General features: G+C 37.1%; 1 long non-coding RNA gene across 1 annotated transcript in view; it reads left to right on the top strand.

The window, feature by feature from the left end:
• Window positions 1-7,454, top strand: part of LOC148219760 (uncharacterized) — an 82,692-nt gene extending 75,238 nt beyond the window's left edge. Inside the window, exon 4 of the long non-coding RNA XR_015799345.1 lies at window positions 3,106-7,454. This is a non-coding gene — a long non-coding RNA (uncharacterized LOC148219760). The remainder of the gene's footprint in view (window positions 1-3,105) is intronic.
• The last annotated feature ends 3,865 nt before the right edge of the window (window positions 7,455-11,319 follow it).

Below are 11,319 nucleotides of genomic sequence, written 5' to 3'. Positions count from 1 at the left end.
TAAGCATGTTTTGTGATGATAGGCTACATTTATTCACTGTTCATTACACTGGGTGCGCAGGAGTGTTTGTGGATTGATTGGGTGTGAGCAGCTTGTCTTCTGGGGCAGCGAGGAGACGTTATTGACCTGCATGGGAGTCGAGGTGGCCTCCAGATGACCCCCCTTTCACCTGGAATTGACCTTGAAAACAACCTAGGGTTCACCCTGCTTTGAATAAATAGAAAAGTGTCTTAACAGCATGTGGATTATTAGAATGGACATATTGCACATTTCTCCTTTTTCAACTTTTATAGAGGTGCATGCATAGGGGGTAGAGGGAGAGTGTTGCCTTTTAGATTTCCAGATACAGCAGCTGCACAACTTGATATTTGCACAGATTTATGGCAAGAGGCAACTAGACTTTCTCTGGCTTGATGCTAAATTTTACCATTCATCATTATTGATTAGAGCCTACACTCTATGACAGAGCCCAAACCTTACTATGACAATTGCTATTTCAGTTGTTATGGGCCATAATGGGCTATAGGGATGATTTAAAAGAGCACAATAGCTATCTGTAATTACACATGAATAATCCATGAATTCTCTAGCACAGTGCTTATAATCAGACCCTAACAGCCAAGGCACAGATATTTGTACTTGTTTCCCCTTCAGCAACTAGACTAGAAGGCACCTCTACATGTAAACTCCACCACAACAAGCCAAAAACAATTGTTTTCTTATTTGTTCAGTCTTGACTTTTCTTCCTGTGCTTAAAATAAATCAGTTAAAGCAGAGGGATATTGCATCACTGCCGAGAGTGCAGCCTGCTAATGAACTTGGCTGGGCATGGAGAACTGCCTGGAACTGCCTTCTCGGAAGCTGTTTCCTTTGGTGTTATTAGACACAAAGAGTTATTTTTTCAAGTTTCTAAATCCCGATAGTAGCTTGCTTCTATGACAACCCTTTTCTGTGTGGAAAGACAAATAAGGGAAGCACATACTAGTTCTGAAAGTAGGTGTTTGATTTTACATTGGTTTATTTCACATTGAACATTTTCTGAACTGTTGCCCAACTTTTGCCTCTGTTTCGAAATATTAAGAGCGCTGATCACAAAAGTATATTTCCTGCAGGTCAGATGCAATTTTTACAGGGAACTGTATTGGTGGTAAAAGCTTGTATTGATGGCATCATGTAAGTGGCATCACATAAGAAAGCCAAGTTGACACAATTTTTCTTTAATAACAGATACACCATGCTGAGCTAATTGAACAAAATCTAGGTGATTAACACTCTGCAAAATCTACACTCACCACTTTGCTTTATGTTTATGATGGCTTTCCTGTGGCTGTCTTTGACTTCCATGTCAGTCCTAGGTAAGCAGAGAACACTATTTGTGCTGATCAAAGAGCATTGTGTAATTTTATTTTCAGCAATAACTTTCTGGGTGCTCATGCCCTTTCGGGCTCTGCAAAAAGTATTTCCTTCCTCATACAGGGCTGAAGAGGGTTTTGCATTCTCTTGGAGAGACTAGTTTTCTTCCCTCCAAGTTTCAATGCTAAGGTATTGTTACAACATGCTTTCAAATGGCTTTCTTGCAAAATTAAAATGTAACTCTTCCTAAAAAAACTGTTGCAAAATGAAATAAGAGTCAATACTCTTCTGAGTCATGCAAATTATTTTTCAAAATATTATTTCCTCATAACGGCTGTTTGTACATTTGTCTGCACATCAAGTAAATACAAAGCAAGGATGTTTTCTTTAACAACTGAGTCTGAACAGAACATACACACACACACACACACACACACACACACACAGAAGAGGTAACTTATACGTGGTATGACATTAGAAAGACATGTTGTAGCATAGTCAGCTTCTAGCTCCTATTTTTTCCTACCTCTCTAAAAGAGAAAACAGTTTTGCCCAAAGGAAGAAATAAAAAGGAATCCTTGTTAAAAGGTACGTTAACAAAATAAAAGAACAGCTTTATGAGAGACATGAGCAGAATGGAATGTTTGAGTAGCAAATGATAATTTACTTTTGAGGTATATTAAAAAGGCTTAATCTTACTGATCATGAGTTAAATTGGATGTTTTAATCAGTTAGTGAGTGCCAAAAATAATTATGCCAGAGTGCTTAGTCTGCAGAATGTGTACACAAAGCATATAAATCCTTTCCTTCCCCAGGGATTTCTCAGAATAACACACAACTAGAAGACAAAAGCGATATCAAACTCATATAAATTAACATTGCAAATTATCTGAAAAAAATACAATAAATAACATGATTCTATCACTCTGAATATGGTTTACAGAGGAGAGTGTCCAACACAAATATATTCATTAATCTCTTGTATCCTCATTAAACTTTTTTCAGGAAACATTCCTGCCATTTACTTTTTACAGTTCAATTGAAGGTCATCTTATGAATAGCAAAAGTAGGATAATATCTTAGTACATAAATCTATAATCTTTTCTGAAATAAATGCTCAAAACTCAATTAATTTGACTTTTTCTTCTTCTTGGGAAGAAAAGTATTTGTCAATATTTAATACCCACTCGGAAACCTATAACAATGCACCCTAATGGATCCTTTTCTTTACTTCTGTTGCTTCTCACAGAAGTGTGTAGAGATTTCATTTATACAGGATCTTTATTCAATCTAGTATAGTATATTGTTAGTGTGTGTGTGTGTGTGTGTGTGTGTGTGTGTGTGTGTATGCATGTATATATGTGTATTCATAATTACTGAAGATTGGATGCAAATTTAAATTAGATGGCAGCTGTGTAGGTAGATTGATCTTTAATATCTGCAGCCTTCGCAAAATAATTTTGGGCCTAAATTTTTTATATAAACTTTTTGCATGCAAAATATACAAACATGCCCATCACATACACTATATGAGGGCTTTTTTGGAAGCACTCAAGATACGACTTGTGAAATGTGAAAAATAGTTTTATGATTCAGGGGCTTAATTTTTAATTTTTGAAATTCCTCTCTTCACCCTTTCAGTTAATTCTATTTTTTTTGTTGTTGTTTTTTAATAAAAATATCTCACAGGGTCAGCCCAAAAACTGGAAGTAACAGGTTGACTTTAAAATTATTATAAATTTTTCCTTGCAGTTTCACTTCCTCAAGACGGAAAACTGGAAAGGAAAACTGATGAAAAGAAGATGTGGCCATTATGCTGAAATGGTGAGTTGGTGATTATAATATAATCTTACCCTAGCCCAGCTGAGTTTTTTTTCTCAGGCTTTTTATTTCCTGTAAAAGGCCATATGTAGGATTGATTTTTCAGTACTCCCATTGTTTCTCAGAAGTTAACACTGCTGAAGGCAGCAGAATTAGGATTACAAGGGTAATAAAGAGGATTCTGCCTTTATTCTGTTGCCATTTACATACCTCCACTATACTTGCATAAGTATCCCACATGAATGAAGCATTTATTAATAGCTTTTGGCAAGACAAGTGCTTCAGATACTTTGGTACCTAAAAAAAACCCTTGAAGCCATACATAGCACAAACTGTGGGCCACTGACAATGTACTAAATTAATGCCAGCTCATGGAAGGCCATTCTCAAAATTCATTTGTTCATTTCAGATGCAAAATTCAATAATAATAATTCCAAAATAACATTTGAAATTTGTATTACACTTGCTTTCTTAATATCTTATCATAATTATATGCTATCTTTGACTGCCTCCCACGTTTTAGGCACTTTCTACTTGTGAATAGTAAAATTTTTAAAACACTGAAAACTAGGTACAGAAACTTGTACTGTAAGTTGCAGCCAGAGGCCACCTTAAAGTTTCAGCTACCAAATAAAAACTGAGTTCTGTACTGAAATTTTAAAATTAGTAATTTCTGTATTCCACACTTATTGAAATACCTGCATATAATTAGGTGAGCTAGAGACAGAATATTACCACTAAGCATGAATGTTCAAATTTTTGCCAGTTAAAGTAACAATTTATTTGATAAAAATCATCTCATTAAATTTTGTTCAGAAGTTCAGTAATTGAAGAAAAGAAGCATCATAGAAATATCTCAATTATCTGTTTGAGAAAGACACCTAGTGTGAATTAGATACAAGTTTTACTAGTAGGATTCTATGGGGTAGTTCAAGTAGTGGTGTAAGGGCCTTTGAAATTTCTATTTTTTTGAACTTTCAGATCCTAGTATAATCTGATGAGATTGTTGTTGATGAGTTCTTATTGTGTAAGTAAAATAAATTTCCTGCAATCTCCTATAGTCATGAAAATTCAACTTCTCTCCTAGAGAAAAATTTAATAATTTTGTCTATTTTGTCCATTAAAAATTGCTCAATATTATCCTTAATATTTGGTAAAATACTAGATTATTCTAGGTTGGATATTCATAAAATCCAAAGTTTTATCTGAGATTGCCCATTGTCACCTCAGGGAAGCCAATTTTTAATTTCTGCCATTCTTAATTTCTCTAAGGGTAAAGCAGAAAAAAAACAAACAGACAAACCAAAAATAAACAAACAAACAAAAAACCAAAAAGAAACACTAAAACCAACCCACATTTAAATATATTTATGAAAACAGTTAGCATTTATTTCCTGGTTATTTTACCCATACTATTGTTAACTGTAAGCTTAGCTTGCCTCCACAAGATCTCACCCACTCTGTAATATTTTAAGTTCACATTTTAAAGACAGCATTTCTTCCTTCCATTTTGAGCTGGATTTTTGTGAATGGAGTGCTAAGATTCCTTTCTTGACAAGTTTGGAGTCCAGAAAAATGGTCAAGAGACAAGAATTACTCTAGGGAAAAAACAAAAAAAAAAATTAGGAAATTTACTTAAAATCAATGGACAAGTGAAAGGGGCAGTAATTCACCCCCAGAAAAATTTCAAAGCACAATGAGAAGGAACAATACCTTAAAATCTCTCTGATTCATCCACATACTGAGTTACTTTAATTTTGCCTCTGTCACAACTTTCCTATTGGCATACAATCTTACATTATATTTTTCTCTCAGCAGATGTTCTCTGCTGTATGATATTAAAAATACATACTGCTTATGCAGTAACATATAGGAGAGGAGGTGAAAACCTGGGGAAAAAAGGTAAAGTATTGAGAGGGTAAATTAAAAATCAGAAGATCCAAGAGTGTGGAGCTGTTGTCCTGAGAAATCGTTTGAAATAGGGAAAAAAAGATAATAGAAAAAAATGAAAGTGAAGTGGATGATGGAAAGTGATTAAAGGTACAGAAGCAAGAGAAATTAAAAAGAGACAATTTGAAGCATTGAAATACAGGAAATATCTGAAATTAATATGGTCAAAGGTTGGCAATAAGTTGAAACTGCAGTAATAAAAGCTAAATTGTTTCCAAATATTTTGAGCATTTTTAATACTTGCTTGAAAGTGAAAAGGAGCCCAAAAACAATAGTATTAATTGAGGTACAGCTTGAAAGAAAGTTAATGATTACAATATCTATTTCTGTATTGATGTCTGTAAGTTTCTAAGGCCTGTTTAAACATGTTGGAGGGGGGAGAAATAACACTTTCCTGTTTGATCATGGTACTGTTTTTTTCTGAACTGATTACAAGTGGTTTCAGCCAAATCCTACTGAAAGAGGCGAGGGATCAGTTCTAAGACTTCGAAGTTCAACTTCCACAATTGCAGTTATGCTAAGATATTTTTAAAAAGCAGGGCTGTGAATCTTGTGGATGTACACGTGAGAAAAGGAGTAAGAGTCAATTATAGTATATAAACATTTGCACTTTATTTATACAGCTGAGCATCAAAGAAACACATTTTAATAAAAAACCTAATTATTTCAGTCTCTTATGTTTTGACAGTCCCACATCCCATGTCAGTTACTTGCACCCAAAGCAATATCTTGTTTCCAAGGACACAGAGTTGTCTTTATTCTTTGCTGGGAATTTCTGCATTGGAGGGATTTCTGATAGAAGGTATGAGTTTCCTTCTTATTAACATGTGAAGATTTGCAGACTTCATAGACATGATTTCAGTGGGGAAGGCCAACTCCCAGTATTCCTGAGTACTTTCAAAAAGTTAATTTGCTTGCTAATGTTTTTCTGACAACTTCACTGTTATCAAAGGTAGGTTTGTTGGAATAAAAAATCTCTCTTCTTGTGCCAGACCTCATTCTTTTGCTTGACACAGTAGTGGTCTCACACGCCCAAGTGCTTGAAAGGTACAAGATATGATCACAAATAAAATTTGTCCTCACTGCAAGTTAATAGAACCCTTTAAATTGTTGTATGGTCATACATAGTATCATGGTATCATGTCCTTGTGTGGTATGAGTAATTATGCATATTACTGCATTAGAAGTGTAGAAAAATATTATCAAAGATATTCTGTGATGTGGTTGTCTTCTCCAGAGTAGAAGGAAACCGGCTTTAAAAAGAGACTGTAATCAAATACCTAAAATCCTTGTTTAAACTTAATATCTTATCTTTTATTCCCTGTCATTATATTATGTTGTTTCTTATATTTGTTAAAACAGAGTTTCTCACCTCTAGTGTCCTAGCTCTTTTGTATATAAGAGGAAATGATAGTTGCTTGGCCTTATTTACACATTGAGCACAAACATCTTCATACATTAGATATTCTTATTTCACTCCTTTCTATCCTTTTTTGCAACCTTTCTTCCCCAACACTTTGTAAAGGTAAAATGAGCTTGATTTACAAACTCTTCTTCCCTTTAAAGCAAGATTCTTTGCAAAGGGTGTATTTCTATCGCATTGCATTTGTGTTGAACTGATAAGCAGATGGTCTGCAACAGCTTGTACTTTTTAACTTTTAGAGTAAATAATTTTATTTCTGTATATAATGGATTGTAATATAAACTAGAAACCCAAATATAGGGCTTTTAAGGAGCAGGGAGGTGCTAAGTAGAATGAAATATAATCTTTTAGTCAATTGTAAATAGAAATGTACTTTTTGCCCATAGCATTTAAAGTACTCATTTCTTTTAGCAGTTCATATGTACCAGTGGTATACCCTTCAAAATCCATTTCCCACCCTGTTTTCTTTGGTCTTCCTAATATTTATGCAATTCCTGATGTTGGTCTAAAGATAGGAAAAATCAATTCAATTTGGCAAGAATGGTGAGCTGATGATCATCTAAATTACCACAATGTTTCAGCCCACTTTTTTTTTTTTTTTTTTAGGAGATAATTAATGGGAAGAATAGGCTTGGTGTCCTGGATTAAAGGACGGGTGTCTGCCAAGGAAGGCAGGAACGTCCCTTGGAATTAAAAATGTGACTCCCCCTTCCCTCCAAATTATTATAACGTTGAAATTGCAGGGCTTTTAGGCAGAGATATAGGGAAAGGAACAACAGTTCTTTACTAGTGTGTACAACAAGGCAAACAAATAATAACAACCACAGCAACAAAAAACAGAACCCAGTGACAGCCTTCTCGCGGCCATGGGCACTTTCCCCTTGATGCAGTTCCAGGCATAGCCGGCAGGGGCGCTGCTGGCTGCCGGAGGGCAGGGAGGGTGCGGTGACTCCCCGCGGCTGCAGGGGCGCTGTGCCTTGGCCGTGTCTCCCTCACGCAAAAATGGCAGGCACACCGGCAGAAGAGAGCGAAAAGGTGCGTCCCTTACCAACGCGTAGCGGGCTGCCTGTCCTGGTGCTGCTCCAGATGGCAAAAAGGGCTATAGGAGGAAAGTCGGAGCAGCAGGCCAGAACAGCAGAGGTGAGCACACCCCAAAATGACAAACAAAGTGTAGCAAAAACTCTGAAGCTGTAGCAGGAGCCACAGGGGTCAGCCGGACATGGGTTGTCAGATTAACGTATAGCAAAAAACCCGAAGGAGCATCAGAAAACTGCAGGGCTGGGCAGTGGCAGCTGGGCTCCCACAAACATCTCGGAAAGGCTCTCTCCGGAAGCAGGGCTTGGGGGTCCCATGTTTTCCCCTGAGGCACCCAAGTAGATGCTAAGAGTCGTTTCCGATAAGGTCGGATGTTGGCAAGGTACCAGTTCAACAGCTGCTCCTGCAGACAAAGCCTCACTCGTGGCAGGAGAAGCAGTAAAGGACAGAACTCCTCAGTGAATTCTACCCACAGCAGCAGCAGCAGCACCATCTCACCTGCCATACCGAGAACAAGAGAGAGTGAGGAGCTGGGCCTAGCACCTCATCCCCCAGCCAAAATTTGGCTGTATCTCTGCCCTTCCCAAGAGAAAGCCCCCCAGCTCAGAGATGGTAGCAAAATGCCCCCTTCCCTCTCCTCCTTGGCTACATCTTTTGTCTCTCTTAAGTACCATTATTCCCATCTCTTAGGCAACAAATAGGAGAACATTTCCTGAGCGAAAACAAAGAAAAAGAAAGAAAAATCCTAACCTCCTATACTTGGATAAGAGCTGAAGGATCTCAGTGCAAAGAATTCCTTCAGAATTCATCATTTCGATCATAAATTCGACCTGCTAGATGATAATAATCTCGTATGTTCTGAGTTCAGCAGTTTTTTACTTGGTGATCAAGATAAGATGATCAACCTCTGGTTTTTATCACATGGAAGGGGTCAAGCAACAGTAGCAGCAACAGTAGCAGCTTGCACAGTAAAGCATTTCTTTCAGCTTTTTTGCTGAACAAGAAAGAAGCATGCTAGATAGAATAGATAAGAATTTGCAAGTTAATTATGTAAAATTGCAGATTTATAATGTGAATTGAGTATGAGCTGTTCAAACTGAGTTTGAAATTAAGCTTTATTTACTTCTTTTTACATGATAATTTACAGATGGGTAAGAAAAAAAGATATGTCGGGTAGGTTTATACTGGAAGCAATGGTGATTTAGGAAATGCCATTATATCTCCTAAAAGCAGAAAGGTAAATAGACAAGTTAGGGAGATTGTTGCTTGTTTATGTTTAAGTAAAGTTACTATATTGTAATAACAGTTGCAGACTTTATTGATGCTTTGGTTTTGACCAACAGCATTGTCTCCTTGTTGCATGGGATATGAAAAGTCTCTGGCATTGTTAGGAAAAAAGAAAAAAGTCTGTTTCACAGACTCTGAAAAATCTTGGTTTCTAGGTTTTCAGTGAGGGAGAATTAGAACAAATGGAAAATAAACAACCTCCCTGAAGGCCTCCCTTCTAAAGCCTGAGTTCACTTATAAAGTGTTGACAGTTCCCTATACAAAAAACATCAGAAATGCCAGATTTGTAAAGTGCCGGGAAATTGCAAGATTAGGTGATATGCCTAAGGAAACTGAAGGAAACAAAACAAAATAATCACTGCGCGGTTTCTCAAAAATGTATTTTTTTTGTTAGTGGGTCTTCAACACAGATGCAGGAAATATATAGCTTATCCAATTGATTTCTTCATTTTCTGTCATTCTTTGATTGACAGCTTTTAAGTGATGCTGTTATTGAAATTTATGTGAATTGGACAGTGTGTATGTTATGGGAAAGATTACTTAGGATTTAAATTTTTATTTTAATATAATCTCATAAGTATCTTGTGCTGTTGTTTTACAAGTAACTGCAACCAAGACTAAAAATGGGATTTTAACAGCGTTAGTAATTGGTACTTTACAAGTGATAATAAATGTTAAGTGGGGATTTCTAAGACTGATATCAAAACAGCTTTGAGTGAATCATCTGTATATTTTCTGGAGTATATTATAGAAATGTTAGAAAGCCATGGCCCATACTTGACAGGCAGTTTCATTCACATGCTGAATACAGCTGGATTTATATTTTTTTCATGATAGCTCTTCAAATCTTATCCTAAACATTCCTACCAATACCTTAGTCCCAGCCCCTCAATGCATTTTCTGTTTTCAATACAAACACAAGTGAGAGACGTTTGCCAAAGGTAAGACCTGAAGTGTTGAACTAAGAGGTAAAAGGCACTGCTGTAGTGGGATAAGGGGCAAATTTTAACTCCACATTGAAAATGTACCTGTTAAAGGTGACAAAAACAAAATTTACAATAAACAATTGTCCTGGGGTACAATGCAAAAATGTGTATTCTATCACCATCTGTTAAAATGTGGGAGGGGTGGTGATCTTTATCTCTGTGGGAGATATCCTCTGCTGATGTGCCATCTGATAAGATCGGGGGATGATCATCGTTATCTATTCACAACCCATCCTTCCTCCAGAAGATATATTCTGTTAATGGGCCATTAAGTCCTATTGTGTGACTGATAAGATTACATCATCCCATTGGGAGATGCCCCAACCAGGGGCAGGAGCCAAGCCTTTCCTACCTAGATAAAAAACTGGGGTTTGGGACCCGAGGGCAGACCTTTCTACTGGATCCCAGAGGAAAGTCGGACCTTTTCCACATCATCGCTGGATCTTCAGAGGAAAACTGCACCTTCTACAGGAGCACTGCTTCAACAGAACCACATCCGTCATCCAGGAGGACTGCAGCCACCATTTATACGGACTGCTACCAACACCCTGACTGACAGGGTGTCAGGTTGTATTTTCTGACTGTGTTAGTGGTTGTTTCTTTTATATTATTGCATGTATTTTATTTTTTCTCTTTTCTCCTATTAAATTGTATTACTAACTTGGAGTCTCGCACTGGTTTTACTTTCAAACCAACACAACAATAATAAACCAAAATATACCAATTTAATGCAATGCAGAGCCTCAATGAAGAGTTTCAATGATTTGAAACAACTTTGTTGTTGATCACCTGAGAGAAGACTAACTTTGTTAAGCTGCAGGAGGTAGTACTGATCATAGGAAGAAAAGTATGGTAGGTTTAATACAATTATGGAACAAGCACTATTCCCAAGTAATTCCCAAAGATAAAGCTGCTGTGTTTGGTTCCTTTGTGTATAATAAATTACTGAAGACATCATCACTGCAGAAAACCTAAAGTTGCAGCCAGCAGTGACTCCAACTAGGCAACCAACATGAAGAGATTGGCCAGCTCTTTTCTGGCCTTGTTCCACTCATGGAAGATTTGGAAAGTGCACACCAACTCTGGGCACACGTAGCAGTCTCACACAGATCTTCAAGTAAATGGAGGGCTGGATTGGAGAGAGGTTGTATTCTCTTTTTGCTTCCACTGAGTCAGTGTATGGCAGGGACTGGATTTCTCTACAGAGTAGAGGTTTCTCACCTTTCTGCACCTTTCCCAGCAGCTTTCACTGCCCCTTAGAGTTTTGTTGGTTTGGGGTTTGTTTTTTGGGCTTTTTTGGTTGGCTTGTTCACAGACTGGTAGGTTGGATTTTTTTTCTGTCACTATCAGGTTAATTTGGCTGGGCTTACTGATTTTAAAATAGATCTAAAGGATGGCTCCAAACACCTCCTGAACATACATCTGTGTATGTTTTGAAGCCACTTCCTTGACCAAGATCTGATC

The sequence above is a fragment of the Sturnus vulgaris genome, chromosome Z (assembly GCF_052056855.1).
Source record: "Sturnus vulgaris isolate bStuVul1 chromosome Z, bStuVul1.hap1, whole genome shotgun sequence".
NCBI classification, from domain to species: Eukaryota; Metazoa; Chordata; class Aves; order Passeriformes; family Sturnidae; genus Sturnus; species Sturnus vulgaris.
Note: the sequence above shows the minus strand (reverse complement) of the source record. Positions and strands in the feature narration are given on the sequence as shown.